Genomic DNA, 14,403 nt, shown 5'->3' on the forward strand with positions numbered 1-14,403 from the left:
GTTTAAAATCTGTTTATTGCTTACAAACTACAGTCCAGCACCATCTCTTTCCCTTGCTCTGGAAGAAGCAACCAAGCAAACTCTTTCCCCTAACCTCTCAGGTTCATACACTCATGGTTGCCCAGGTAATTACCCACTGACAAGGAGATGAATTTCTCTCCAGCCCTGAGGGTATTCGAATGCACCAAAGCCAGGTGAGACATTCTGGAAATATTACAATTTTACCCACAAGGTCTTCTCTTCCATGGATAGGTTTATTCCTAGGTATTTTTTCTTTTTGATACAGTTGTGAATGGAATTGTTTTCTTGATTTCTCTTTATGCCTGTTCATCACTAGTGTATAGCAATGCAACAGATTTCTGTGTATTACTTTTGTATCCTTAAACTTTGAATTCAGGTATTACATTTAGTAATTATGGAGTGGATTCTTTAGGGTTTTTTATGTACAATATCATGTCATCTGCAAACAGTGACAGTTAAACTTCTTCCATACCAATCTGGATGCCTTTTAATTCTGATTAAAAGGCATGTGGTCTGATTGCTGTTGCAATTTTTAAAAATTATGGAGATAAAAAGCTTACCTGTTAGCATGATGTGTAAGATAGTTGGAAAAATTTGCAATTGTTACCTTTAATGTAGGCTGGACTTATGATTTCCTTTTATTTAGAGTTCTTCAGAGAAACAGAAACAATATACATGAATGTATATATGTGTTTATGCAAAGAGAATTACTATAAGGAATTACTTTACCCAAAATTATGGAGTTTGACAAGCCCTATTATCTGCATACAGCAAGGTGTAGACCCAGTGGCTCAATTCCCAGTATGAAAGCCAGCAGCCTTGATCTTGAGACCCAGGAAGACCTGATTTTCACTGTGATTCCAAAAGCCAAAAGGACTAGTGTCCTGGCTCAAACAGGTAGGAGGAATTCCATATTATCCTTTGTGCTCTATTCAGGACTTCAGTTGATTGGAAAACGTTATCTATCCTAGACAGAAAAATCTGCTTTACTCATTTTACCATTCAAATGTTGATCTTACCTAGAAATACCAGATACTTGACCAAATATCTCAGTACACTGTGGCCCAGTCAGGTTTTACATGAAAACATTTTTCTATCAAATAGAATATGGCCAAAGTAGCAAGGTGTGACTTACAAGGATTGCTCTTTCAAGGAAGTTACTATGTTTTGAGGACACTTAGAAAAACCTTAGGACAGCTCCATGTGGGTTGCAAGCAAGATCATCTGTCAACAAATGTTGAACATCAACTTGACATCCATGTGATTGAACCTCCAAGAAGTGGCTCCTCCAACTCAGTGAAGGGTTTACATGACTGCATCCCTGGCCAACAACCTAAAACTTCAAAGCCAGAAACTCCCAAGTAAACTACTCCCATATTTCTGTTTCAGAAACTCTGAGGATAATGTGGTATAATAAAACACTATTTATGAAGTATGAGCTTTAGATCATGGTTCTCAAACATGCCTTGCAAGCTTAAAAAAATTGAGTTGACAGATAATCTGGCAATCACATTTTCTCATATTTTAAGAATAGGCCCTGGCATCTGAAAATTTTTTACATTTAGAGCTTTGAAAGCAAACTGCACCCAAACTCAGCCCTAAGTAACTTGAGGTTTAGTTTGTTTCAGGATGGGATTTGTTATTTATTTTTTAAACTCAGAATTCTGATCTGCAGTCAGTGTTGGAAATCAGTTGAGCTAGATGGTCTCTATATAAAGTATTAGCTATTAAAGAGTTGGTGCTTAACATACCTGCTTGCACATAACAGGATTTTCTTGTTGGTGCTTATGAGAACCAAGAGTGAATTTGCTCTTCATTTTTGGGCACTTTAAAAAATGAAACTAGAAAAATAAATGTTTATGGACCAAATTTTCCACATACAGATTATAATTATTTTGACTGAAAAGAGTAAGTCCACCCTGGGTGAGAAAAACCATGATACAAAACTTACCTCTGAGATTTGTTATTATCGTAGGATGGTGAAATTTGTACTATGCAATGAACTTACTATGCAATGAATTCAAATCACTGCTGTATCACATATTACTGAGACCTTTATTCTCTTCAAGTCTAACTCTTACCTACAACTTGGAATAATTAAGCACCCACCCCCAAAATAAGGCTGCTTTGAGAACTGAGGTAATATACGTAAAGTGTTTACAGCAAATTGACATTTCAGAAATGCTCAAAGGCTCTTACCTATTCTTTTAATCTGGATTAGTGATAGTAATATACAGGATTAAAAAATTCCTTAAGTGTTGTCAATACCTGAGTCTTCCCTAACTATGCTTTCATTTCTGATTAATGTTCAATGGTTCACATTAACTAAGGGGCTTGCCTCTATTTAAACTCACTGGTTAACAAATTATTTCCTTTCACAAATAACCACTGATGGATGGGAAAGTTACCAGAAAAGACACATGGAAGACCTAGCTGTTGGCATCCTAGAAGCTGCTTCCAGGATGGCTAGTGATTATTTGAAAGGCTAAATGCAATCAATTAAATATTCAGGTATGAAAAAAATTAGGGGAGACTAACAGGGTATTTCAAACTTTCTCTAAAAACAGTAGCAGTATTAAGACCCTTAGGGAAAAGGAAATGTTAGCTATTTGGCACTGTATTCCCCCGTGGTTATGATCTTGCAGGAGTAAATAAAATGATTGTCATAATGATGGAAAACAATACAAGGGATGAAATTTATTGTTTGTGGCTTCTGTAGAAATAAAACAGAAGTGTCTGTGTCTTCAAGCTAATTTTGTAGTAAAAATTTCGATAATGAAAAGATGTAGGAATTCATCTTAAGTACTGTGTAGGCTCTTAGAATATACTACTTCTTAACTCTCACACATTTGCTCATTTTACACATGATGAAAACAAAATATATAGGAGTCATATTACTTACCAGAGGTTAATAATGAGGTACTAGTAGAGCTCCTATGGCTGTGTTCTTATCAAATCACTATAAACTGACATTAAAATAAAGCTGTAAATTGTTGGTTTTTCTAGTTGTTTCCTGCCCCGGCTGGCAGGGAGTTCAACAAGGGCTCGAGGGGAAGTTAACCTGGATGAGGGACAAACCAGACACAAAGAAGGAGACCAAGTCGAAAGTCTGATCAAGGTCTCAAAGTTTATTCTTACAAGGTAGATTATATAGGAGCTAGGAGGGGGAAACAGCCCCAGCTGAAGTGGCAAGGATTATCTAGGTTGCTAGGATACCTAACTGAAGAATGTTCTCTGGAAAAGATCATGGGTGGGGGATTACTGAGGAAAGACAGAATGTTTTACTAAGGAGGAGATGTTATCACGGCAGCTGCTTAATCTCTATCCCAGCGGTCTAATCGGTCTAATCGCAAGCTGGGTCAACTGATCTTTTGTAAACAGGGCAGGCTTGAGAAAATAGAGACCTAGGCGAAAAGGGCGAGACCATTGTTTCTATGGCCTGTGGCTCCCGACAGTTTCCTGCTCATAATGACTTTACATGAGAGCAAGAACGCAAGCTAAGGACATTCTGAACGATATCCTGCATTTACTGAGAAAGCACTGTTAAATCATTTATTTTTATGTTCTTACAGAAGAATCAAAACATAGGACCAGTAAAGTTTAAGTGGATTAGCATGATGCTGTAGGGTATGGGAAAATTTCTTCTACCCTTTTAGACTTTTGGGCTAGGTTTGGGAAAGTGATATCCAGAGAAAACTGAAATCACAGTGAACTGTAATAATGCCTATCCATAATGATATGGGATATAAGAGCAAGCACTGATTCTGTCACATAGCCATAGCAAGTAATGCCTTTGCAATCCTTACTGATAAGTTCTATAATTAAACTGAATTGTATATTTACTTAATGTGATACCAGCATAGTTGATAAGATTTAACTACTTTATGTATATAGTACTAGAATTGATGAGATGTATTGGGAAACTGATTTGAATATTAATATTACATGTTAATATTACAGAAAATGTTAATATTACAGAAAATGACTGGCTGAGGAAGAAATGGTGTTAACTAGTCATCTATACTAAATAGTTTTACAAAAGTTCATCTGAAGATATACTTAGCAGGTCAAAGGAAAAATTAGTAATCAAATTAGTACAGAAATGTGAAAACCTATGTAATAGGATTTAAAGGAAGCATTTATTTTTTAAAATCTACGTCCACCCATACTGGTTCCTTCAAATGTTAGGGATATCTATATTGATAATGTATTGCTGTATATGCTATACAAAAGCAAGACTAAATGTAGATGCTCAGCAAAATATAAATAGTTTTTATGTAGAACAGCTGGAGGGTGGGCTGTGTAGAAAAGGGTCTACCTCCTGCACAGTGGTAAGCCTCTAAGCCTCAGAATGTCTTCCCTGATAAAACCTGTCTTTGTTTTCCTGTTGTTTTGGGGTTTCAGCTGATACTTACCACAGTGAGATTTATTGAGGAGCCTACATTGCAGTATCAAGATTCATATCTAAAAGATTGAGCCAATAAAAACTCAGCATTAAAGTTTATGTGCACTTTCCTGTTAATACTCTATGCATACTGTTACACATCATTGCTAGTGGAACTACTTAGCATTATCCATAACTTCATGGAGGGAGGGAAACTAGGAGCTTTGACCTAATTTTAACTCCCACTACTCTGCCTCATGTGTCTTTTCAGCTGGCTGATTTTATTCTAATCTGTAGCCTTTTATGTAAGTAGGTTACAAACAAGAACCAATTTCATAGCTCTTATTGAGTTAACACGACTCTTTCAAGTGAATTATCAAACCTTGGGGTCGTCTTGGGGGAAACCTGGGTCCTTACAGGTACTTAAAATTCAATTTGAAATTCATAGAACTTCCAAATAAAGTAAAAGTAACTCATGGGTGAGCAGAAAGAGGAAAAATACTAATAAATACTGGGGAAAAACATATTCTGATATTCTAATTTAGTTATTTGAATATGTAGTTATGTTCCCTAATCACTGAAATTCAAATTGAAGTGCCTCCTGCTCTGTGTTTTTTTAACCAATATTAGGTTTAGATATTGTTATGATTCACTTTTAAAAATTAACCATGAAGAAATATTATTTGTGCATTTCTAATTTTTGTATATAAGTGACTAAGGGAGAAGACTGAGAAATTAAATTTCGATTGACAAGTAAGCCAGTAAAAAACAGAAACTTTTTTACTTTCTTTTATTTTGGCATGATTAATCTAAAATTACATGAGGAACATTACGCTGACTAGACTCTCCCCATCACCAAGTCTGCCCACCCACATACCCTATTAAGACACTGTCCATCAGCATAGTAAGATGCTATAGAATCACTACTTGTCTTATCTGTGCACTATTTACAATAGCCAAGAAATGGAAGCAACCTAAGTGTCCATAAGTAGATGAATGGATAAAGAAGAGGTGGTACATATACACAATGGAATATTATTCAGCCATAAGAAGGAAACGAATCCTACCATTTGCAACAACATGGATGGAGCTAGAGGGTATAAGCTCAGTGAACTAAGCCAGGCGGAGAAAGACAAGTACCAAATGATTTCACTCATATGTGGAGTATAAGAACAAAGCAAAAACTGAAGGAACAAAACAACAGCAGAATCACAGAACCCAGGAATGAACTAACAGTTACCAAAGGGAAAGGGACTAGGGAGGATGGGTGGGAAGGGAGGAGTAAGGGGGAGTGGAGGGAAAGAAAGGGGGCATTACAAATAGCATGTATAATGTGATGGTCAGGGCACGGGGAGGGCTGTTGAAACACAGAGAAGACAAGTAGTGAGTCTACAGCATCTTACTACGGTGAAGGACACTGACTGTAATGGGATTTGTGGGGACTTGGTGATGGGGGTCGTCTAGTAACCATAATGTTCCTCATGTAACTGTAGATTAATGATACCAAGGAAAAACAGTGGGAGGTTACTGTGGGCGGTGATGGATATAATCTATGTCCTTGATGGTGATGTTTTCACAGGTGTATACTTGTTCCGAAAGTCACTGTCTTGTACACCATTAAGTAAATACAGCTTTTGACATATTATATCCCAATAAAATACTTTTTTAATCACATGTATAAAAAAAGAATCTCTCTGGCTTTATATTTCTGTAGTACCAAAGAAACCCTAAAATAAGAGATTGGTTATGTACAGTAGTGATTATATATAGTGGAAATAATACCTTCCATTTATATTTGTATTTCTACTTTTTCAGTTCCAAACGCTTTATGTCAAAAAACCGCCAAACCTCCTTGTCCATTAAAATACCATCAAATTCACAGAAATATAGTTAACATTTGTAGATTCTGTATTTACTAATATGTCTGGTTAGTAAAATTCACTTTTAATCTCACACTCAATACTGTGTTGCCATTCACTGAAGTGCACAAAACAGTCAAAAATTTTAGTAGCCTGGTATGAATATCCCCAGACAAAGCTAAGGGAGGTGAAAATGACCTTCATATATATGTATTTTTCTTGGTGAGTGCCACTTCTACTCCTTTTCTTCCTGCTTCTTGTTGGGCTTTTGCTATTAATGGTCCCCAAGCAAAACACTAAGTGCTGCCTAATATTCTGAAGCATAGGAAGGCTCTGTCATGCCTTATGGAGAAATTACATTTTAGATAAGCATTGACTAAGGATGAGTCATAAGCCTGGTAGACTTGAGTTCAATGTGGATTAACAATGGATATGAAGTAAGGTGTCTTCATGCATATATGAATATAAGACCAGTTAATATATCAATAGGCTGATGAAAATATGATCAGAGGTTTATAGGATCTAACCCTGTATTTCCCCTATGAGCACTGGTTCAATGTTTGCTAACTCAGTGTGCACAATGACTTTATAGAATATAACTAATGTAAATAACAAGAACTGCCTGTAAAAATGTGCCAAAAGTATGATTCTGTTTAATGTGGGAAATTTTTGAAGTATCAGTGCTTAGTTTTCTTTCCTCTTAATCCTTATACACGTGGGCAAAGGATGAATCCGTTTTTAGCATAACAGCACAATGTATTTGAAATACTGAACTCATTGTTATTCCAATGCATATTTTGCAAATAATTAATTTTATTGTGTAGTCCTTAAGAACAAAAGAATAACCAGAACCAAAGCCAAGCACAGGACAAAATTATTCTCAAGCCAAATTCTATTTGTGAATTAAGCAAAATAATTTCTATAAAACAAAACAGAAAAATATTAAATAGTACAGAATGGGATGTATCTTTTTTTGCAGGGATATTTGTTTTATAAACTGGTTCCAAAATATTACACACATTCACGAGTTACCAATTCTTTTTAAAATAGAGCATTAACTTGAGTTTCTTGGAATTCCGAGGCAAATGTTTATTCTAAAACAGTACTTCAGAATTACACTTAAGTGAAGTTTATATTTCAAACTCCACAACAATCGAGTTTTGGAATGGAAAAGGATCTGGGACAATTCTTGCCTCAAGTAAATTGTGACTGACTAGAAAATCAGCCAGACATCTTGGTGCAATGTTGCTTCAAAACACTGTGGAATTCTGATGACATCCACTTCACTGGTCTCCTGTGGAGACAAAATTTTAGAACCTTCACCTAATAATCACTATCAGAAATAAAACACATCAAATACAGTTTCCTATTATGTTCCATACATTCTGACAGAGCAAAGTTTTGCATATTTATTTTAATATCTTAAAATTCCAATTTTTAAAACTTCCATGTTTTTTAATCCCATCAAAAGAATGTACTGTCAAACATTGAAAATAAAGAATATCTATAACAAAAACTGCTTGTTTGTCACATATCTCCCCTTATTGTATTTTTTCTTCCATAAGACATAAAAACTCTTGGTGAAAAGATCTTTTGGGAGTAAATTTCTGTCATTCAGGTAATTTTGTCCTCAGTGGCTACACAAACTCACAGTGTGACATGCTAAATGTTACCATTAGCATAACTACCCATATTTGAATTATTGAAGTAGTAACAGAATAATAGGACAATGAAAAATACCCAGAAACAATGTTATATACCAGTTTTTACAGTATTATCCATATTAATTCAAGGGCTACTTCTCAGCCTTAACAAAGCTGCAATAACTAAAAATCAACAAGATACTACTGGCATGATTGATATGGATGAGCTCTTTTGATCCAATTGCTTTGAAGAAGATATACTGGTTGCAGAATGCAGCAGACGTAAGAAAAAATATTTTTTGTAGTTGACTCCTAATCCAAAATTTTTTCTTGCCTAAGAATTAACAAATATTAATATACCATATACCCCTTTGCCATTTACATATTAGTACCAGCTATTTATTACAAAAGACTGTACACTTTCCCTTAAATTGGCTTATATATTCATAGCAAATTTCTGAAAATGAAACAGTGAATATACCCTCTGTGGTAAACAATTTTTCTAGTTTTAAATACAAGCCAGACACAGTAAAAGTTTGGACTGTAAATAGAAGCCAGACACAGAAAAAGTTGGACTGTAAAGCCTGAGTGTGTGGTTAAAGGAACCAGTTAAATACGGGTGTTTCACTGATCCTTCACTTGAGATAAGGATACTTTTTCATTGCCTTCATAATTTTCTTGTGCTTGTTGACCAGTTTGCTAGTAGTTGTTCAAGGTTTGTGCTGCAGGCCCTGTATATGGCTGTCCATGCACATGATTACTCTGAGGGTGAAAGAGACCTGTAGGTTAAACATCTCACATATCACAATCAATTAAAATGCATGAGCTGAAGGTTGTCTAAAAGCAGATATGTCTCCTATTTCTAGGAATTTATCTTTAAAAAATGCAGTAGTTAAGAAATAACTTAGAAGTCAATTCCTGAATTGCTACAAGTACTACTATGATAAACAGTGTTTTGAGAAAAAGCTACACGTAAATCTGTGAGGTTATGATATAATATGATTTTCCCCTCATCAAGGAAGTGTTTTGACACTGTTTTTCACCAATGCCTCTGCTAAGAGCATTGGTTCCTCCAAGTGTGGTCCTTGATTAACACTATCAACATCAGTGGGAAACTTGTTAGAAATGAAAAGTGTTGCAAAAACACTCACTCTGACTGAGTGAAAAATATTGAAGGTGGGACGAAGCAACCTCTATTTCTAACAAATGCCTGTAGGTGATTCTGAGGCATTCTAAATTTAAGAACTACAGTCTTGAAAGATCTGAATTAGTCATGTTTGTGGTTTAAACTCAGAACCATCCTCATAATACTTGTCCCCAAAATTGTTATTTTTAAATGAACATTTGATCATCTGTGTTTCTCAGTGAACCATCTATTGAAAAATCAAAAACTTAATTTAAAAAAAATTTATGAATTTCAATACTGCAGCCAAACCAATCAAGACATCCCTTTCTTAACATTTGTTTGATAGCTGTCAATTTTATGTTAATGTAAAACATCACACAATTTTATTAATTAAGGCCTGTGTAGTTGGCAGAGAGAATACCGTGCGGGCAGATAGAAACATGCTATTTCAATCCAATACCTCCTTATCAACCTGGCAAGCTATTCTAGATAATCCCTTATTATGTTACATCACAACTAGTAAGTTACAAAACAGTTAAGAAAAATAAATGCTGTTTAAGTAAAGCACAAAGAATTGGTTTGGGTGATAAAAATTAAAAACAAAAATACTCCAACTCCTATTTACCTGCTGATAGTGAGATCCAGATGACTTAGTATGTAATGGGCATCTTCTGGTGCAGGGGACTGATGCTCATCTGGGGCATCTTGGTCTTGTGGATCCTAATTTTAAATATTTAAAAGAGATTAAAAGGTTGATTATAAAAGCAACTTAAATTTATTTTCAATCTACCAGTGAGATATTTTTTAAAATCCTAAATGCTGCCATGTTTATTTAATGTTTTTTCATTTACTGTGATAAAATAAACTGCAATTAGAGGAAAACATTTAGAGTATCCTAAATATGTTTTTAGATAGTTTTGCAGAAAGTACTTCAAAATAATGAGAACAGAGGAGGTTAAGCTCTGTTGATTTCTTAAAAAAATCAGTCATCACAAAGCACTAAAACCAACAAACTGCCACACATATTCTTTACACATTAACATGCCCTATAAAAAATTACTTTATTTTCTTCCATTTCGATTTGCTGTCCATTGGTGGCTTTTTTTTTTTTTTTACTTCCTCTGGACAGAATTCACAAGCCTTTTCATGTGTCATCCTAGCACTATGTGACCTCCCTAATAAATAACCACATGATGATGTTTTATTGCTTTGCACTGGATAAGACCAATTTCTATAAGTGTATTGAGGGTTGCAAGGGTACAGTCTTCTTTCAAGTTCATCTGCAAGCCACTCTACAGCCCAGATTCACTTTCTTGTAAGATCTCCAGTACCCTTCAAAAGAAATAAAACTATTTATGAAAAAGAATTTAGAATAATTTCAATGTTAATTTAAAATGCAAATTCCAAATTTTCATGATTCCAGTTACTACAAATCTTGAGGAAAGACTTCCACCTTTAACATTTGGTGAGCAACAGGACAGCGGCTAAACAGAGCTACCACACATTTTATACACTGATATGCTCATTTTTAATAGTGATTTTTAGAACAATTGATTATTATATCAATTAATCCATCTTGATCATCTGGGATTCCTTTAAGAGCATTACAAATTCTAAAAAAGGGGAAGATATAAAAATTTGTGACAGGTAGTAAACATTTGAAGCCTACTATGCACTGTTCAGCATACGTTTTTGGATGTGATGATCTAATCTATTTAACACTCTTAAGCTTTAGTAAACTCATTTACTTGTTGAGAAAACAAGTACAGAAATAAAAAAGCAGCCAATATCCCAGAGTTACAATCAATTTGGTTAGTTGGCTACCAGTCCGACCTGAGAATTTGAAGTCTTAACAAACTGTTATCAATCCAAAATGCTTTTGCTATAAGAATACCAATGCTGCATTATTTTTATTGAAGGTATCTACCAGTATGTCCCACCTTTGTGGCTTGAGAATTGTTTGCTTTGAATCAGATCATTTTGAAAGATTGCTTCTTGGAATGCAAAGTGAGTTTCTAGTGATTATTAAAGTGAATACAAAATTAACTTGAATTATCTTCCTTAGAATACACATATGGTGGGTAAAGCAATTTTCACTGGCAAGAGTAAAATATGGTTTATTTGCCATTGACAATTATTGCACCTCAGTTCTAGCCAAATCTCAACATAACATTTTACATTGCCAATTTAAAAATCATTTGTTGGCAAAAAAAAATAAAACTTTTTGCTTTGCAACTACCTGGACAAAGTTATCTAAACAAAAAAAATCCTTTAATTTTACTGAATAGAGTATAATTATATTCCCAATCAAAACAAATATGTGTGTATATGTATGGGTAGTCTTGATTCACCACAAGCACGTTGATAATTTCAGTGATTTTTCAGCCTAGTCATTTCAGACAAAAAAATGTAACATGTATAGGCACTGTTTATTTTGAAACATATGTAGTATATAGTTTTCTTTATTCTTCAGTTTTAGTTGATAACAAAGTTGACAACTCACTATTTCTGACATAGTATCATCAGTGCAACTGCTTTCGTGTAAATTGCAATCAAATTCTGCCTTGCCCTTCTTGTTTTGTTGCCTGTAACAGTGTCTGGCACATAGTAGATAGTTTGTAAATGTCTCTTAAATAGGGTTTACTGAATAAAATAAACATTCGTTATACAAAACATTTCAAGCTTGTGCTCATAATTCCCTGTCAATTTGTACCCAAAAGCCCACTGTTTCCCACATTAACCCAGTATTTATACTTTTACTATCACTTCCTTAGTAGAAAAAGGAAAGCCAGGTGTGACTGATGAGTTTTAAAACATATATAAGTTACAGTAAACAATGTAAGATTAGAAGTTCTTTTAAAAAAAAAGAGCTCATTAAAATATATCCCTTAATACTTATCAAACTGTCTCATAACACTGAAATAGGTACTGAGTAATACATAATGGTAGCTTAGAAATTTTAAATTTTAGTTTCATGGCCCTGGTTTTGGTTAATGCTATTTTTTTAAGGTCCAGACAATACTTGGTGCATCTTTATTTTCTTCCCTGGTTATCGTTCCAAAAATAGGTTTCTCATACATATGGTGGAATTTAAATTCTTTATCACAATGTAGTATTACAGTTAATCTCATCACATGTTACTTTAAATACGTATATATATCAAGCAGTTGACATCATTTTAAGTAACATTTAATTTATGTCTTGAGAGCAGCATATTTCATCTTTGGAAAATTATTTCCAACCATGAAAATCAAAGCAAGATTGGTTTAGTCTATAGACATTCCATCCATGAGGAACCTACCAGAAATAAGTGAAGCAGATGTATCAATATTACATATAGCAAAAACTAAAAAGATAAAGCATATGCAACAAATTAAAACTCAAGGGAATTTTCAGAAAACAAAGTACTGATAACTTTTAGGCAATTTTAACAGAGGTAAAAAAATCTTATTTATCTGATTTTATTAAAAACTGGTATACAAGTGCCATCCACTCACACACAACTACTCCTCTCAGGAGGGTGTGCACCTAGGAGTCTGCATATAACCTGGGGCTGAACTTAATGCCTTCACACAGGTTCCCACTGCCTCCACATCTTCCTTAGTTCACTAAAATCCTAGTTTCTAAAACTCCTTTGAAGATGCTCCTAAAGAAGGAAATATTTGAAGTTTTTAATACAGTCCAACTGGACAGTTAATTGAGAAAAGAGTTTCCCATGCTGTAAGGAGAGTCAAGAAGGGGTAAGACTGGGCTTCTGACCTCTTAAGAGTTTGACATTTAGCAGAGGAAGCCACATGGTGGACACAGATAGCAGTGATAGAGGACCCAGGTGAGAAGTGCTGTGGGAGCCCTCCAAGGGGCACTGAGAGCCCCGGGAAGAGCACTGGGGCTTGGGGCTGACTCCAAGGGAGCTGTGTTTTAAAGTGCGTTTACAGGTCTTTTTCCATCATAAAAGTAAATTATCATTATCAGGTATTTGGAAAACATAGGAAATAATTTAGAAAGAAAATTAGAGAGTATGCAACCCCAGGTCACCGTTATGGTTAATGTTATGTGTCAACTTGGCTAGGTCACAGTATCCAGGTATTTGGCCAAACAGTATTCTAGATGTTTCTGTGAAGGTAATTTTTAGATGAGATTAACATTTAAATCAGAAGACTTTGAATAAAAGAGGTTACCCCCACCCCCAGTAATGTGGAAGAGTCTTATTCAATCCTTTGAAGGCCTTAATAGAAAAGATTGACGTCCCCCAAGATGCAGGGAATTCTTCCTCCACTCTCTCTTTGGACTTGAATTGCTGTGTGTACTCCTTCCTGCATCTCCAGCCTACACTGCACATTTTGACCTTATCAGCCTTTACAATTGTGTGAGCCAATTCTTTAACCTTCAATCTCTCTCCCCTACCTCCTCTCTCTCTTTTTCTTATGCATCTCAATCTTACTGGTCCTGTTTTCTCTGGAGTAATCTAATACATTCATGGTTCATTAAAAATTTTTTTCTATACTTTATGGCTAGGTTTTTGTTTTATTCTTTGAGGGGAATTATACATTATTGTCACCAATTTTATGTTTAATTATGTATTTCCTTATTTTAAAAATTTTATTATGTCTCTATTATCTTCCTTGTTAATATAGTTTTAATAAATGTCACTTAAGCAGTCCCACAATGTGTATGAAGTATATAGTCCATAATTTTTACTTTGGTTAATGCTATTTTGACAATACTAATTTGCTTGAAATCTATGATGGTGAATTAGTTAACAATTTGAAAACAAATTAATTCAAGAATCTTGTATTTCCAGTCCCCCTGAAATTTAGTGATCTATCTTTTAAGCATTGTGTTCTTATAAAAACTTGTTTTAGTTTTTCCTAATAACTAAGGTAACAGTATGTACACATATTTGTTTCCTATATTAAACTATTTATTTCCCATATTAAACTAGTTTCACCAGTGAAACTTGCAGGCTGAATTTTAGTACAATGAACACACATAGGAGGAATTCTAGGAGGAAGTCTGAGGCCTTTTAGGAAGCTAACTGTTCTAAAAACTTATATTATATTAACTCCTCATATACTAATTAGACTACTAAAATGCTGGGGATTATTTTTAGAAAACAAGTATTACCTAGTATAACTAACTAAGAAAATGAGTGCAATGTAATCCTACAATATTAATAGAACTTAAGTATTTAACAAAAAAAACTATTTGTTTTCTTTAAATAAATTAAAGAGAAAAACTAGTATTAAGTATGAGACAACTAAGAGAAAAGAATTTAAAATGTGCTTATATTGGGATGGGTGCAACTCCTCGTTCATTTTTATGATGTCATCATATTTTTTTAAAGGTAACACATTTAATAGAGCTTCAAGA

At 34.4% G+C, this 14,403-nt stretch overlaps 1 pseudogene; it reads left to right on the forward strand.

Annotated features, from left to right (window-relative positions):
* Positions 1–758: 758 nt before the first annotated feature.
* LOC130682201 (regulator of nonsense transcripts 3B-like) overlaps positions 759–14,403 on the forward strand; it is a 41,883-nt pseudogene continuing 28,238 nt past the window's right edge.

This window comes from Manis pentadactyla, chromosome Y (assembly GCF_030020395.1).
Source record: "Manis pentadactyla isolate mManPen7 chromosome Y, mManPen7.hap1, whole genome shotgun sequence".
NCBI classification, from domain to species: domain Eukaryota; kingdom Metazoa; phylum Chordata; class Mammalia; order Pholidota; family Manidae; genus Manis; species Manis pentadactyla.